General features: G+C 44.2%; 1 protein-coding gene across 1 annotated transcript in view; it reads right to left on the bottom strand.

The window, feature by feature from the left end:
* The window catches only part of NEGR1 (neuronal growth regulator 1), a 1123335-nt gene that overhangs the window by 193546 nt on the left and 911771 nt on the right, over nt 1–18018 (bottom strand). The window lies entirely within an intron of this gene.

The following is an 18018-nucleotide window of genomic DNA, read 5'->3' as shown; positions in this document are numbered from 1 at the left end:
ATCTATCTATCTATCTATCTATCTATCTATCTATCTATCTATCTATCCACCCTTCTAACTATCTACATTTCTCTCTAGATGTCCAGTATGGCATTTGACTTGAATGACTTCCCAATTATAATGATGCTTTGACTTTAAACTCTCTCCTCATTTTGCTATTTTCTTATTTTTCCTTCATCAAATCTCATTTCTCCCTAAAAAGCATATTTGAAGGATTGTAACATGTAGTTCAAGTCATAGGTGATACTTCAAAATGAGAAAAGTTTTCTCAAACAGGTTCAAAAAGTCCCCCGAGCACTGACTTCCCTGCTAGAAGCTTGTTTCCATCCTGTAGGTGTGAGCGGCTGCTTTCCGCTCGCCATGTCAGCTGTTATGAGAGAATATTACAAATTTCAAAGCAGCTCAGTGGCTTCTCAGCTGGCCCATTTGCACTGCAGTCCCAGAGCTGGGCCCCAAACAGAGGCATTCAGCCTTGCCTGAGTAATTCAATTGTAGGCAGAATCAAAGCCTTGTGAAAGGGTGCCCTGGTCAAAGGTTGGCCCTTGAGCTGCAAGTAAATCAATTTGGGAGAGGCTGAGTTTTTATTACATTTTTCTGTAATGAAGCTTTCAAATGGGGGCCTTCAGAGGCCATCGGGTCGCTCCCTTCGAAATGCCCCCTCAATTGGCAGGTACCTATTTGGGCAAAGAAATTGTGGGCATTAAGGAAGAGCCCCAGAGAAGGAAAGTCTAAAGAAAGGAGAGGATGTAGTTGAGAACAGACAAACCAATCCCAAATGAAAGATGCGCCATTCGGGAGACTTGAGAGAGAGCCGAAGATGCTAAAATACAGGAGAAAGCAAGAGGAAGTCAAGAATGTGGAAACCAGGGGGGCTGGCATGGACTAAGTAGAGAGGGGCTATTGTTGCTGGGCTTGGCGGCAGCCTCACAGTCTCTCTTGGCAGGTTGCATACATCCTGTCCAGGGCTGCGGGCATGATGAATGTTAGCAGGATAGAGCTCACACTGAATCAGAAAACCAAACAGGGCCAGGCAAGGTTGGGAGAGACAGACAGTCCCATGCAGGCAATGTGCTTGCTTCTGTGACGTGAAGGCTCTCAATTCATCTTTCTCCAGCTGAGTTGAGCCTGTGGAGTCGTCACGCATCTTTAACTCACACAAGCCATTTCTAAAGTGGTATTTACTCACTCAAATTCCCTGATTACAGGTATTATCCATATGTTGGTAACTGTATTATTTATATCACAAACCAAGGTGCACCGATGAAGTTGTTTTGATCTTTGGAGAAAATACATATTTAGATATAGGTCTAAACACAAATTCCAAAAGGAAGGACTGCATTTTCCTGACATTTACTGATACTTTTTTTTCTTTGTAGGGAAAGTGATTATTTCAGGTTTGCCCTATTAAAAAAAAATTTCTTTGAATTTCCTTTTGGAAAAATTTACAAATGCCCATGAATTTGCTAATTAACCTAAAACATCTTTGATAAGTATTGTGATCTGCCTTCTTAATTAGGCAGTGCCAACTGCACTAATTGGATGGATATTTTTAAAAAATACACATATAACAGAGAGAAGGTGTCATTTACCCTGGTACCTTTGGAGGGTGCCCTGGGCTCCAAAAAGCAGAAGTCAAGGGAAGAGTGAGAGCACTTCAATCAGTCAGTCAATAAATATTTAAGTGCTTACTAGGTCCCCGTCCTTATACTAAGCACTGGAATGTTTCCATTGAAAAGAGTGTGCATACCAAGGCTGAAAAATCACTCTTCAGTGATGGAGGGAAATTCCATCACTTTGGTTTTAAGTAAAAGTTTGAAAAGTCTAACTTTCCAAATGGTTCTCAGAGCTACCTCAAGGCCAAGTTCAATATTCAATCTCCCAAGTCTCGCTTTGAGAATCCAGTCCAGAACTATAAAGGCCAAACTGATCAACTTCTTCTCTGTGTTTGCCAAATGAATTCAATAAACATTTATTATCAGGCACTGTGCTAAGTGCAAAAGATGGCACATACTAGTTACATAACAGGCGTTTGATTTATTAGCCTTAAAGAGTAGTGTCTTTGAATAAATGCCTTGATACCCAGGCACGCGCGCGCGCGCGCACACACACACACACACACACACACACACACAGTCATTTTTACCTTTCTTTACATTCGTGGTGCCTAGCATGTAAGTACTTAAGAATGTCTTGTTAACTGACTGACAGACCCCACTGATTGACTATAAAGACAAAGACGGAGACCGTCTTGGCCCTCCTGAAGCTTACATGCTAACAAAATAATATCACTCCACTGGACCTCAACATGGCTGCTCCAAAACGCTCCAGGAATCACTGAACAATCATTTGTCGTCAGTAGTTTCATCGTGTCTGACTTTTTGTGGCCCCCTTTGGGTGTTCTTGGCAAAGATACTGGGCGGTTTGTCATTTCCTTCTCCAGCTCATTTTAGAGATGAGGAACTGAGGTAAACAGGGTGAAGTGACTTGGCCAGGGTCCCACAACTAGGATGAGTCTGAGGCCAGATTTGAATCTTTGTGAGTCTAAACCCTCTACGCACCCCCTGCCCCGAAGCATCATAGATTTTTAGGCACAAAAGGCTCTAAAGTTAAACTGTTTCAATTTCCAGATGAGAAAACTGAGGTCCAGAAAGATTAACTACTGAGCTGAAGTCAGAAGAAACAGGCTTCCATCCTAATTCTGCCACTGATTTCCTGTGTGCTTGGGAAAGTCCTTGCTGGCGCCTCGTTCTGTAGAATAAGGGGGTTGGGGCAGGCCAGACGGCCTGGGAGGGCCCTTCTTGACTCCATTCTGCCATCTCACGCTTTTCTGATGTGGCCACAGTGCGCTGCCAACCTGGGATTCGAACCTGGCTCCCCTGAATGCCGTGTTCCCAGGCTCCCTGCCACAGGCAGTGAAGGATACAATGGGAAGACAATTGCTACACCAAGCAACAGCACCCCCTGGAGGGCACACACACTTCAACTGGTTCAATTTTACCCACAGTGGAAACTTCCCTTGAATTCTAATTCTGTCATGGAGAGCAGCCCACTGAGTTAACACATTAAATGGGAAGATGGAATTTTTGTACATTTTTTCCAATTGCTTTAAAATTCCAAAAATTAAATTTACTTTGCTTGAGAGGAAGTGAGGTTCATTGAAATATTGCTTTCATAGTTAATTTTATCACTTTTTAAAAAATGTATTTTTGTGTTTTATATGAAGAATCAGGAAGGTAAAGGCAATACACACATACACACACTCACACATGTGAACATGCATACACACATGTACACACACATTCACCTGCACAACACATGGACAAGCACACACAACACATGCATGCACACACATGTACATGCACGTGTAAATACACACAATAACATGTGTGCACACAAGTGTGTATGTGCACACACATTCACCTGCATACACATGCACACAAACAGCACATCTACAATGCACAAACGTGCACATCAAAATACATGTGTGCGAATGCATGCACACACACATGCACTGCACATTCACCTGCACACACATGATGTGCACCCCCACACAGTGTGCAAATACATGTACACATATACACACATGCAAGCACACATACACACATGCACATATATGCACTGCACTCACCCGCACACACATACTATGCACCCATACACATGCACATATGTATGCAAACGCATGCACACATATACACACATGCAAGCACACATACAAACGCACACACACGTGTACACACATTCCTTTACCTCATGTTTTTCCCTTTGGGGACCATCCTTTGATGGGGGAGAAATAGAGAGTTTCATAATGTGGTCCTCAGCACTTCCCCATCATCCTTTGTTCTGACCCAATACCATGCAGAATATATCAGTGGCCACATTTCCATTTTTCCAAGAAGGAAATAGCACAATATGGAGCCAGGCACAGAGGTGGGTCAGAGTTCAGGGGAAAGAGGGGGTTTGGGGAAAGTCTCTCCAATTATCTTCTACTGTTTTCTCACCTGAAAAGGCTGAGGCTGAAGTAGATAATCTCACAAGTCCAACTGATGAGGTATGGGCTCTGGGAGCCCCCTCAAGCTCTCCTTGAGTCCTTGAAGTGCAGGCTCTGGGAGCCCCCCTTGAACTCTGATTAAATGGTCTCATTTGATGAGGCATTTCCGTGAGGCCATAAGCCTTACACTGTGGCTGGGACCAAGCCTCTGTTACTAGACTTCCCACCCTTGAGCTGATCAAAATATCAATCCACCCTTGAACTGGCCTCGCCCACCATTGTCTGTAATCGTGGCCTCCAGCAACTTCCCACCCTTAAGCACTCATTGACCTCATCTGACTTCTCCTGAAGACCCTCCCCAAACTCCTCCTCTAGACCATCCCTGGATTCCTCCCACAGCCTTCTCTATATAAGACCCCATCTTGTTTGCTTGTTCATGAAAGCGCCATAGAATGACCTAGCATAGACTTACTATTCTGTGTCCAGTACAAGCTTGTTTTTCTCACCATAAAAATGAAGAGTTTACCCATAAAGAGGGTTAGGGTTGCTCTGGAGACCCCAAAATACCAACATGACAGGTCCTGCCAAATGAACTGGACTCAAGTCTTCTCTCAGCCAACAAAAAGTAAAGTTGATTAATGTTCACTTGTATTGGACACAGAGTAAACCTGTGCCGGGTCCTTCTATGGAACTCTCACACAAGGAGGGAAGATGGGATCTTATATACAGAAGGCTGTGGGAGGAATCCAGGGGTGGTCTAGAGGAGGAGTTTGGGGAGGGTCTTCAGGAGAAGTCAGATGAGGTCAATGAGTGATTAAGGGTGGGAAGATGCTGGAGGCTACCTGGAGACTACAGACAATGGTGGGCTAAGCCAGTTCAAGGGTGGATTGATATTTTGATAGGCTCTGGGGTGGGAAGGCTAGTCACAGAGGTTTGGGCCCAGCTACAATGTAAGGCTTATGGACTCATGGAAATGCCTCATCATTCCCAACCTTGTGCCTAGTCCTAAAAGATAAGGAATGCTTTAAGTCTTATTGATATCCCTTTCCCCTTCCCCCAAGCAGAAAGACATTGGCCATCATATGTTTCTTAGGAAAAATTGGGCTGACATTGTTCACAAGACTATGTGGTTGGTTGGATATATAGTAAGGAAGTAATTGGGAAATGTTCTCAACTAATTGGTCACCTTGGGCAGGGGAAGATCTTACTTTTGCATCATCTCAGTAGAATCTAAGTTCCTTGAGGACTGGACCACTTCCATTTTTGTCTTTATGGCTCTTCTTGGCACAGAGGAATTCAATAAATGTTGAACCATTGTTGGATTAGTCTTGAATGAGTAATGTGTTTTAATTTTTTCAAGTCTTGGTAGCCCCCTCCAAAAAAAGCCACACAAATGCATTTTCCCTTTCTAATCCAATTTATTGTGGGGTTAGAGTCTTGTGAAATAAAATAGCACAACAAAAAGGTCTACTCTAGTGGTTTTCATCAGTTATTGGTCCAACAGAATTGAAACTGTGAACATAAAAGAAATTTCCCCAGAGAATACATTTCTTTTTCAAGATGACAAAATGATTAGGCCAGCAGTGCTATTGAGCTAAACTTTATGGAAACTTACCACAGAGGCAAACACATTAAAAAACAATTTTTATGTCAATATAAAAATAATCTAGAGTTCAATGACAAAAGGCACAGAGGGTGGGGAGGGGAATTGTACCTGGAGAATTTCTACTTAGTTGAGAGATAAGTAAAAATGCTTTTAATAACCACTCATTCAATAATTCCTGAGTAATGATTTACAAAGTGACGTGGCACCATGGGAAAGAAGACTGAATTTAGAGGCTGAGAACATGGGTTCAAGTGCCAGCTCGATTCTTATATCCTGGATGACCTTTACCCCATCTGAGCCTTCATCTCTTCATCTATAAAATTAAAGGAAGGGTTGTGGATGGTCAGCTAGATGGCCTGTATATTACCTTCTAAGCCTAAGTCTTTAATCTTATCAATGTCAGTTCATGCCACTTACTAACTGTGTGACCCTGGACAAGTCACTTTACTAGTCTAGACCCAAGATTTTTCATTAAAAAAAAAAATAAGAGGTTTGGACTCAATGCTCTCTGATGGCTTTTTCTTGCTCTAGATTTATGATCTAACAATAAGCCCAATCATAGCAAGATTTTCAAACCCTTTCCATCCTTCCCACCCCTGTGCAGGATCTTCATTGGTACCAAAATATCTGCCACATTAAAAAAAAAATTCTGAATAGCGATGATGCTTACTCTATGTTCTCCCTCTCTCTCTCTCTCTGTCTCTCTCTCTCCTCCCTCCCCCCCTCCCCCACTATCTGTGGCAGGGAGGATTCAGATTATTTTAAGTACCTTGGATATGTGGCTGCTAAATTATTTCTTTAGTGGAACAAGTCTCAAAAATGTTGTCATTTTAATAAAACCTTGGCCTTAATTTCTATTCAGAGATCCCAGTGATAATCTCCCTCTAGAAATGCAGGTCTGGAGCTGGTCTTCAACTTGAAGTCTTAATTTCTTGGGGAAATGAAGAGTTAAGTGACTGGTCTAGGGTCACATAGTCAGTACGTGTCAGAGGCAGAATATGGCCCTTGGTTTTCCTGACTGTGCCATGCTGCCTCTCATTAATGAAGTTCCTACTTTTTGCCATTTGTACACCGCCCCCCCCCACATTCATCATAAATAAAAGCTTATCTGCATGACTTTGATGAGGTGACAGAAGTTGCTGAACGTTAATGAGTCAAAGGGTGCACTCAGACATGGCACAGAGCAATCTGAGGGGTGAGTCCAGGATGGTGAGAGCATCGGACAGCATGTCCTGCAGGAGCCAAGGGCAGGCAGAGCAGACTCCGGGCGCTATGACATCTGGCTTCCAAAAACTGGAGTGCTAACGTGTGAAAGGAGCCTTAGACTTAGTCAGGTTGGACTCAACAGGCAGAACTAGCATGATGGGTGGAAGGTGCAGAGGAGGAGATGGAGACGTGATGGCAGGAAAAAAGGATAACAAGAATCGCAGTGAAATGCTGCCATTGATTGGAGAATGATGCGGGAGGTCACGAGCTCCCTCCAGTGGGCATCTTCTGGCTTGGTTGCAGAGGCCCTTCTTGGGCAGCCACAGAATGACCTGATGACTCAAAGATCTGCTTCAGCCCTGAGCTCCTGGGATTCTATGGTGAGTCCAAAGCTAAGAGACAGAGAGAAGTGAGCAGGAGTCTGTGCTATGTGCCCTGGGTCCTTGTACCGTCTAGACTCACCCACGACATGGGAGGACTCCCAGTGCCAAGAACTCAGGGTCCCAAGCCACGGATGTCTGGGCTCCTCTGGGCATGTCACGGAGGGTGATTGTTCAGGTGTGTATTGGGGCAGGTCATCTCTGAGGTCCCTTCAAACTCTGAAGCTTGATAATGCTACAGTCCTGCCAAGGGCCATGTGACCTTGGAAAAATCATTTCAACTCTCTAGACCTCAGGTTCTTCATTTTTAAAATGCCCATTTTGGACTAAATGTCATCTAAAGACTTCCAGATTAAAAAAAAAAATCCAGCTTGGAAGTCAAATACATCATTTGTTGCCATTCAGTCATTTCAATGTATCTGACTTTTTGTGACCCCATTTGGATTGTTCTTGGCAAAGATACTGGAATGGTTTGCCATTTCCTTCTCTGGCTCATTTTATAGAGAAGGAAACTGAGGCAAACAGGGTTAAGTGACCTGCCCAGGGTCACACAGCTAGTAAGTGTCTGAGGCTGGATTTGAACTCCATTCTTGCTGACTCCATGCCTAGTGCTCTATCCACTGAGTCACCTAGATGACCCATAAATACTTCAGTGACTAACTATTTTATTTATTAGTAATAACATTCATGGCATATTACGCTTTGAAGTTTGCAAAGCATTTGTTACGCCTCATTATTTATGATCCTCAGAGCAGCCCTTTGAGATGGGTGCTATCATTATCCTAATCTTACCATTGAAGAAAGTGATTGTCACGAGTGTCTGCTCTAAACTCGCAAGCTCCAGCTTCAGAGGTGGTGGAACGTCAGGGGTTCTCTAATGACACCTTTCATTTTAGAGCTGCCAACGTGACATCCCCAGAAGGGTTAACCAGTAGCCCAGGATCGCCACCCACCCAACACTGAAGGCAGGTTTGGCCCCAGGCCTTTCTGACTCAGCCACTCCAAAAGGGTGGTCGTCACTATTGGCAGCCTGCACCCACCCATACCCAGGACCCTCCATGCCCAGTTATTGCTTGATTGGTGATAATGCAGATCGTGCCCCTATTTCCTGGGCTCCAATGGATATTGTCTCTCATCAGTTTATACGGTTGGTAAATGAGTAAGTGCTCATTTGGAGCCCAACTGTCACAGCTGCATTCAATTCCAGATATAATCAAACGGAGGAAACAAACTGTATGCTGCATGAAGGCTTGACAGACTGAGAGCCCAGCATTGCCCGGCTCCTGCCGGGGATGAATCACACACCATCCATGGCCTGGTTTGGTTGGCTGTTCCTCTGCATGTGAATTCTAAAATATCCAGCCTTATGAAGGACTGACTGGTACAACCAGGAGAGGCTTCTTGTTAGCTCCCCGAGCGTGGAGGATAGAGTGAGTGAGCGAGCTGCAAGCAGGACCCTGCTGTGTCTCCCGGAATCCCTGAGACATCATTGATTCCAATTTTTTGCCAGCATTTAAAAGTCTGAGTCTTCAAGTTCCAGGAGATGACCTCAACATCTGACAAATGTCTGAATCATGCATGCATTGGGTGCCTCCTCTAACATGAATCCTGGGCCTGATAGAATAGACCAAAGGAATCAAGGGCCCATACCATGGCTTACAGGGAGGCAGGGCAGAATGAAACAAGCGGTGAGCTGGAATATTTCTCACAAGGGTGGAGCTGGGGCCTCATTCAGCAAGTCAGCAAAAAGTCACTGTTCAGGCACACGGTGGGAACGTGGGAATGCACCCAGGGAGGTCACCGTTCAGGTGCATGGTGGGAACGCACCCAGGGAGGTCACCGTTCAGGTGCATGGTGGGAAGGCACCCAGGGAGGTCACTGTTCAGGTGCATGGTGGGAATGCACCCAGGGAGGTCGGCCACATTGCCACACTCTGGCTAATGTTCAGGGCTTCATGGCTTGCTTTCAGAATTCTGGTCACTGACCTCCTTTTTTTTTCCTTGCAGGAAATGAGAGGTCCTTCCCTAATTAAAAGACAAGTTGTGAGCAGTCCTGCTTGAACCAGGACATTTCCCCAAAGTTAAAGTCTCTTTTGCAGGGACCACCGTCTGGTGAAGCATTTATAAATGGGTCAGGGATGCGGAGGTTCATGAAGGAGACGGTCTTTTTCTCAACCCTGTGACTCTTCCTGTTTGGGGCTTTCTCAGCTCTTTGCCTTTCAGATCACCAGAGAGTGGGGGAGGGGGAGGGAGAGGACTATGGCCCCTAAAGCATGGCTTGGTCCATTACAGAATGGCTCTGTCCACTTCCTTTAACTCAGAAGTCTGCACTTACATCACACTGGGCAGCCAAACTCTGTAAACTTAGAACCTGAAGGCATCTTAAAAGCCACCTGGTCCAACCTCTCATCTTACAAATAGGGAAGCTGAGACTCAAAGAGGGCGGGGAGTCGTCCAGGTTCACACACACAACTTGGCAGAAAGGAGGCTTGAGTTTTGCTCCTTTGACTTGAGGTTCTAGGATCACCACGTCATAGTGAGAGCCCAAAGGAACCGCTGAAACCTCATTCGACCCCTTCAGTTTGCAGATGAGGCAATTCAGCTGGGCCCCGCCATGGCCGATACACGGAGAGGAAAGTGACTCCATCAGATCGCGGACAGAGCTAGAAAGGACCCGAGGGCCCGTTCAGGCCGATCACAGGGGTCTAGGTTAGCAGCACTGAGGGGAGAGCTGAATTTGAAGCTGGCCTCTGACTGCATAGGCACTGGCCTTGCCACCGTGGTGCCGGGCCTGTAAGGCAGCCAGCACTGCAGACAAGCTAGCGGCATCCTCCTCAGACCTCATGGCAGTTTTCATGCTCCATTGCCTTGGGATTCAGCAAGAGACTGAGGGGAAAGCTCGAGAGCCTCCTTTGAGTATGTCAGTGGCAATGGAGGCAGTTGTGGCCTCTACCCCCAACTCTCCTGCTAGCTTACTTCTTCAATTAGAAAAGCTTTAGGGAGGCCGCCTTCCAGACAAATGTCAGCTTTTCCTCTTGGAGAAACTGCAAAGGGAATCATAAAGCCTGTGCTTTTCCAATGGAAGAGATGCAGTGGGAGGGAAAACCTGCACCCTAAAGGACAGCATTGGGTCCACTGGGCCCATAGGTGGCAGGATGAGCACACATAGGGTGTGTCCTTCTGAGGAGGGTCCTGGCAGCAATCATCCAGGTTAGTGGCCCAGAGGCAAGAGGCAAGGCACACACACAGACACACAGATACACTACTAACACACCATGCACACACACACGTCTCCCCACATACTTACACACACATACTTACACACACACCATGCAGACACACAGATCCACCACTCACACACCATGCACACACACACACAGACACCCCACACACATACTTACACACACCATGCACACACACGCCCCACACTCGCACACACATACTTACACACACACCATGCAGACACACAGATCCACCACTCACACACCATGCACACACACACACAGACACCCCACACACATACTTACACACACCATGCACACACACGCCCCACACTCACACACACATACTTACACACACACTAAAATCATCACTATTCTTTTTAATTCTAGGACGGATGCTTCCATGAATGAGGAGTACGTTGCCAACCATGATTCGTTCTTTGAAGCCCCTTGTTTCCTGGGCTTGCTCTGCAGTATTAGGGCCTTTCGACTTCTATTTCAAATCGAATTTCTGGAAGGCGGCTGTTGTATCTTTTCTAGTGCTCTGTCCCGCTCTGTTTTAGGCCATCAAGCTTCCATCATCCACAGGCAGCTAATCTGGGGATACTTGGAGTCAGGATGAGGGCTCCAGGAACATAGAATCATCTCATTTTACAGAACCAGGAACGGAGGCCAAGAGCAGGGCAGTGACCTGCCCAAGGCTTCACGCACAGTAAGTACCTGAGACGGGCCTGGAATGACCTGGAAGCCAGGGACCTTGGCACTGTTTTTTGGAGGGTCTATTTGTTCCACCTCATCAGAAATGCTCCTCACTGATGCACAACCACTGAAAATCTCACTTTCCATTGGCCTGAAAAACAGTAGCCTTCTCCACTTGGGCAGGGCCTTATTTTGCATCATCCTCATGACCATCATCATCACCGTGATTTAGTCTTTCTCTGAACAAGAGCCCGTTACTTAGCTGAACCTGGAAGACAGTGTTGGTTGGAGATAGCCCAGTTCTCAACCCAAAGCATAGAAGGTAGGGGAGGGAGGAGTTAGAAAGCAAATAAAGGCCATTGGAGTTCAGCCCACTGGGCCATTGGAGTTGGGCACAGAGAGAAGTGAAGCATCTGATCTTGTAACTCTGCTTAGCCTAGTGCTTTGCAGAAGACAGCAAGATGGTGGCATACCTTGTCATCCAGGAAGGGGATCAGGAAGATCAAGCTGTACAGGGAGAGTCAGAGATCCAGATAAATACCAAGAGGGAATCCCACCAGAGCCACCAGTAGACTGCCTGTCACCTCTCTGTAGCTTTTTTTCAGAGAAATGGGAAGAAGTATGGCATGGTGGTGCTCTCCTATCGTCCCTTCTACTGGGAAGGCTGCAGTGGGTTCATTGGAGACTTGGGCTGAGGCGTTCTGAGCCACAGTGGAGCTAAAGAAAACAGAATGTCCAGAGAATAGCTGGCACCCATATGGCAGGCCCTCCAAGATAGGGAGAACCAGGCTAGGTTAATAATTGAACAGGTCAATCAGTGATGGTGTCAAGCCCATGAATGGCCAATGCACTTCCACTCTGGATGAGATGGGATATCCATTTGTTCTTGTTGTTATTGTCATGTTATTTTGTTTTTAGGAAGATGTGGTGGCTTGACCTTATGTCAGGAGTAAGATTCAACCTGAAAATAGGAAGCCAGGTCCCTGGTAAAACTAGGAATTTAGAATCATCTGTGAGGTTAGAGTTCATCTAGTCCAGCAGGCTCATTTTATGGATGAGGAAACTGAGACCTATAGAAGTTAAATGATATGATGTCTGGAAATCCTGAGAGATAGTTTCTGTGTAATTAATGATCAATTTCTTAATTAGACTAGTTGGTAATCAATAAACTGCTGGTCAGTGATTTCCCTTGGTAACCAAAATGCCAAGGGAGACCCTGAAATGCCTTAAATCCCTTCTAAAAGGAAACTCTCCTGACAAGGGAAAATCAACCCCAATTGGTAGACATTTAATGAGGAAGTGGGCTAAAAATCTTTAGCTCTTCCTACTAAGAATGTGACTTGATCATGAGATTCAACAACCTCAAGGCCTCTGGACAGGGGAAGCCATTTTCATCTGGACCTCTCTAGCTAGTTTTCTCCTTCATGATTTGGGTTGCCCTAAACACTAATGAAGGGGATCAAGGACAGGGGGTTCTTCCTCCAGGCAAAGGCTCACACAGACTGGATTCTGTTATAAATAGAAATTTGTGGGATCCCACCCAACTAAAGAGCATGTGACTGGAGGGTGAGGAGGAAATCTCATCAGACAGTCAAGCCGTCCAGAGGTTGACTGACCTTTATAGGAGTTAAGCCCTAACTGCTTAAGGAAGAAAGGGTTATTATTAATATAATATTTATTTCTCTCAGCAATTTGTTGAGGGTTGTCAAGGTAATAATAACTGAAGTTATTTGCACAGTGCTTTAAGTTTCTCATACTGCTTTGCACACATTTGATTTACACCCTAACCCTGAAATGCTGTTTTCATTATCCTCCTACAAATGACTGAACAGCAGCCCAGAGAGGTTCAAGCCGCCTAGCCAAGGTCACACAGCCAGAAAGTGTATGAGGCAGGGTTTTATCCCAGTTTTTCCTGACTATCAGCCAACACTCTGGCTAGTAACAGTCACTGAACCCCAGCTTCCTAACTGCAGCTAGAGAGGTTGAGAGACAGCACACAACCATAGGGTCTCATGAATTCTTGGCGTTGTATCTTTATATCTGATTCACGGTAGGGGAAAAATAGCGAAGTAAAATTCTCTGCCCAAGCTGCATCATACCCAAGGTTCATTTTGAATGTAAGGAATCAACAATCATACAAGAATGGCAGGTATGGCTGGGTTACCCCAGGAGCTTTGAGCACATGGTAAAAGTTAGTCATAAACTCAGATTTTTTTAAGTTGCCCGATGTGAGTTCACTGCAAAATCTAACTCATCAGCTGTCATTCAGAAGGTTCTTAATGTGGGCTCTAGAAATTTTAAATATATACATATATATATATGTGTGTGTGTGTGCATATTACATGTATACTTAGACATATGTGTATATATACACACACAGATATATTTTTTATTTTAATATAATTGGTTTCCTTTTATTGAGCGCTTGCTATTTGCCAGGGTTTGTGCTAAGCCTGGGAACACAAAGAAAAAGCAAAGAGAGTCCCTGCCTCAAGAAAATTACACTCTAATGAGGGAGACACGAAATATGCCAGTTGGAACAGAAGAGATAAATATGGAGTGGATGGAAGGTCTCCTTAGAGAGGAAGGTACATGGAGTCAAAAGGACTAGGAAAGATCTCCTGTAGGTAGGTGATAGAACCTGAACAGTGGCAAAGGACTCTGGGGATTCTGAGAGTTAGGAGGGAGAACATCTGAGGCCTGGAGGACAGCCAATAGAAAAGCACCTGGATGGAAAGAGTGGAACAGCAAAGAGTCCTTGGCCCGATTGTGAAGTGCACATTAGGAAGTAATGCGTTACAAGGCTAGAAAGAGAGGCCAGGTCCAGGCCATGAAGAACTATCATTCCCAAATACTAAGAATGTCCAAGTTTACTAGGAGCTGCCATTTCAAACTTTATATTTGAACCTGGAAATAAGAGGGAAAAACTGGCATTTATTTAACACCTATAATTCCATAAAAACACTGGCAGCTTTTGGAAGGGCAGAATGAAGTGGGGAGAGACTTGAGGCAGAGTCTGATTAGAATGTGGTTATTGCAAGAATCCAAAGGGGAAATAGTTCTCTGGGGCTGAAATCCTTAGAGAACTATTATTAGTCAACTAGTACATATTTATTGGGTCCTTGCTGTACCAATAACCAAGATCTGAAAACAAGGCTACATGCAGGAGATGAAGGCAAGTAGAAGACATGGTCCCTGTCCTCAAGGACTTTAGAGCCTCATTGGGCCTGCAAGGCAGAGATAAATGATAAGTGATCAGTAGCAAGATTTATCAAGGTCTTGGCAGCAACTGCCTACCCTAGATGTCTACTGCTGTGCACCTGTAGATGGGGAAGGGAGAGGATACTCTAAGATGAGATAAAGCAGACATCCTTCTTTAGGCAATAGGTGATGAAGACAATGGGTGCTGGTGGGTTTCAGGCGGAAGTCTTTTCTAGTGCAGTAGACTTGCCCCTGCCATACTTTGGGCTGCTTTACATCTCAAGTTTTCTAATTTGCTTTCCAGAGTTAAGCCATTTGCACTGAGACTGAGATTTTTAAGGATATAATTCAATTTCTGTTCATCCAGTACTTGTTTTTCAACCCCTGATATATTCTAATCCACTTGTTTCTGGAGGATACAAAGGCAGAAAGGCAACCATGTATACCTCAAAAGGGCTAGATCTGGGCATTCCTCAGTGGGCATGCCCAGCACTGGAGTAGGCATGGGGTAGAGATCCCAAGAATGAATCCCGAGGATACAGGGTTAGAAGACACCTTAGGGATCATATAGCCCAACTTCCTTGTTTTATGGATGCAGAATCGGATGGCCAAAGTGGCCAACTGACTCATTAGCGTGTAAGCTTCTTGTGAGGTAACTGAAAGTCATGTTTCTATGATTCCAAAACCAAGTCTCTTAGATCACAAGATCATAAAGTTAGCTCTAGCAGGAAGCCTGGGGCCAAGCAGCTATAGGGTCATAGTATCCTACAACTAGAGCTAGATGGGGTCTGATTCCTTCATTTAACGGATGAGGAAAGTGAGGTCCACCAAGAAAAATTAGGTAACCTGTCCATGGCCAGAAAGGTCACAAGTGGCAAAGCTGGAGAAGGAGCCAAGGCCTCTGGATACGAATACAGCATTCTTTTTATTTTTTTCATCAGGTCCTGATCATATTCTTTTCTTCCAATGTGACAAGCGCTACTTGAAAGTAGAACTTATGTTTGTCTTTGCATCCCAAGGGCCCATCATCATGCCCTTCCTACAGGAAGCGCTTAATCAATGTCCGTTGAGTTGGCTAGCTGTGGCCTGAACTGAAGGCCTAGAAAGAATCAATCAGTCACTCAAGGGGCACTTATTCAGCAACTATTTTGTATCAAGAACTTTACCTAGGTCTCTTACTTGCCTTAGGAGTCTAACTCATCATGGGAGACAAATGGTCATGTAGGGGATGGATAGTCAAGTTGGGATTTGAACCAATTTCATCTGACACCAAAGGCACACTTAATAAATGTTGTTTTGTTTTTTTTTTTTTAGATTGATTTGACTTGAGCTTCCTCTTTGCATGCACCCCAGCAGAAAATGTCGCTTCCCACAATGTGACACCACTTCCCTTTTCTTAGTCCTTCCCATTTAAATGATTTCTGTAGTTTTCCTCTTAGAGACGTTCAATAAAGGCTTTCCCTGTCTTGATAGCGGCAGAAAGCACATTGTGGCCAAACTGATGGCACCCAAGGAAGGGACTATTGTGCTCTCGTGTCTGCAGAGATTCCATTTCCAGACAGCCATGCTGAAGCAGCTAATTACTGATCTTTCAAGGAAACTGTGAGTACATTTCATATTACAAGCTCCTGTATTTCATCATATTGATGGATTTATAGTACTATAATTGTTTAACCTACCTGTCCAGAAGTCACATAAACACACACACAGACACATACAGACACACACACACACACATACACACAGACACACTACATCTGGTACTGGGGACAGCAGCACCAAGGAGTCAACATTTGAGATTTCTACAATCTCTAGTGAAATAAAGAAACTAAGCTGGCATATTGCTATCCATCCAAGCATAGCAACTCAGAAGATAAAGAGAAAGAAAACAAAGCTATTTTCTTCCCATAGCCTTTCTCAGTGGATTACTCCCTGATCATAAAGGTAAAATTCCAGTGGTTTTAACGGAAATCCAAATGAGGTCCATGTCATAATCTTTGTTGTCAGTTGATATGATTTCATTTCACTCTTTTATTAGAAACAGCAATTTGAAATTTCAGATGATCAAGTGTCTTAAATGTCCCATTGCTTGTCTTTTCCGATCTATTTATCTTTAAATATTAGTCATTTGTTTCCACATAGTATTCATATGTATTTTAAGTTGAGATCTGTTGTTTTCAATTATTAGGTATTTTATTTAATCAATAATTTTACAAAATAAGTCCTCTCCCTCCTCCTCCCTGCCCAGAGAAAACCTGAATTATTATGTGGTTTAGGGACAAAAAAAAAAAAAAAAAGCCTAGCTCTTTCAGAGTTTATTTTGGGGTAGGTCTATACCTCTGCTTTTTATCAGTGTGGGGAACTCCTGTTGTGAAAACTCTGTCCACCTATGTAGATCAGCAACCTGTCCACTCCTCATAATCTCAGAGAGTTACCCAGGCCTGGGAAGTTAAATGATTTCCCCTGGATCACCAGCCAGTATGAGTCAGAACTTGAATCCAGGTTTTCCTAATTCTGAGGTCTGACTCTATCCACTATGCCATGCTGCCTTTCTTCCCAGTGTGGCAATAAGAAACAGCAATAAATACTGGGTCAGCACTCTAAATCACAGAACCTTTCACTTAGCGATAGAGGCAAAGCCACAGGAAACTCTGCATTGACTGAAGCTAACAAGGCCGGTCTGGTCTTTGAAATCGGAGGTACAGGACTTACGGCAATTCAATCTGGAGAAGTCAAGTGATGTTTTAGATTATTCTGACCTTAAATGGGAGGAATCTAGTGGACCCCACCTTTTCCCCTATGCTTAATAAGACAACTCTGCTCATTCAAAGCTGTGATGAGCACACAGATATCCACAGTATGTTTACATATACAACAAGCTGTCTCAAGACTGCAAAACTGTCTTGTCAAAAAAGAATATCATGACAATATATAGCCTATCATGGAAGACAAAGGTGGTTCCTGATTGGTCCGGCATATGAAAGATACTTTCATGAAAATGCCTTTCAGGCCTTTGGAGAAAAACTTAGTCTCAGATTCAGCTCTATTCTATGACTGTGATACCAGCAACTTTGGAAAAAATTGCCCAAATCAATCCTAACCCTTCACTGACTTCTCCTTAAGTTTATCCTGCTTTATTTATTTCCAGTGCTCTGAAAATATTCCTTTGGGATTTCCAATATCTGTGTTGGTAACAATAAAATTCAGTTTTTGATTCCCAAGGTAGGATCAATAATGGGGTTTCCACATGAAGTCCATGATTGGTCCAGGAGCAGCTGTCTTATACCTTGCTGCTTATACCATGTGCTAAACATAGACTATTCCATGATAACTCTGAAAGAAAACAACCAGCAGAAAATCCCATTTGTGCTAGTCTAAGTTTCATAGTTCTGTAGAGGATCAGAAATGGACCCCCTGGTAGCCAGTCAATCGGAAGGTAGATTTCAGGTGTGACTTCATTGACATTCTTTTTCCTTCCTAAGCAGCCAAACATTTTCTTAACTATTGGCATCTCAGTTCTACAGGAATCATACATTACTCAGAGCTCAGTTCCTTCTTGGGCAAGGAAGGCCCCCCAAATCATGTACCCAGAGCAGGAGGCTCATAAAGGACCAGCATTGAGTCTTCATGCTTTGTCCCTAAAATAAACTGAAGCCTCTGAAAATCCCCAGATGGCACATTTACGGTACTTACGGTAAACGGAACCCTCTGAAAATCC

Source organism: Petaurus breviceps, unplaced genomic scaffold, assembly GCF_028583685.1.
Source record: "Petaurus breviceps papuanus isolate PSGF00001 unplaced genomic scaffold, PetGlider_PUasm1.0 207, whole genome shotgun sequence".
In the NCBI taxonomy this organism is placed as follows: Eukaryota; Metazoa; Chordata; class Mammalia; order Diprotodontia; family Petauridae; genus Petaurus; species Petaurus breviceps.
This window is presented reverse-complemented; position numbering and strand designations above follow the sequence as displayed.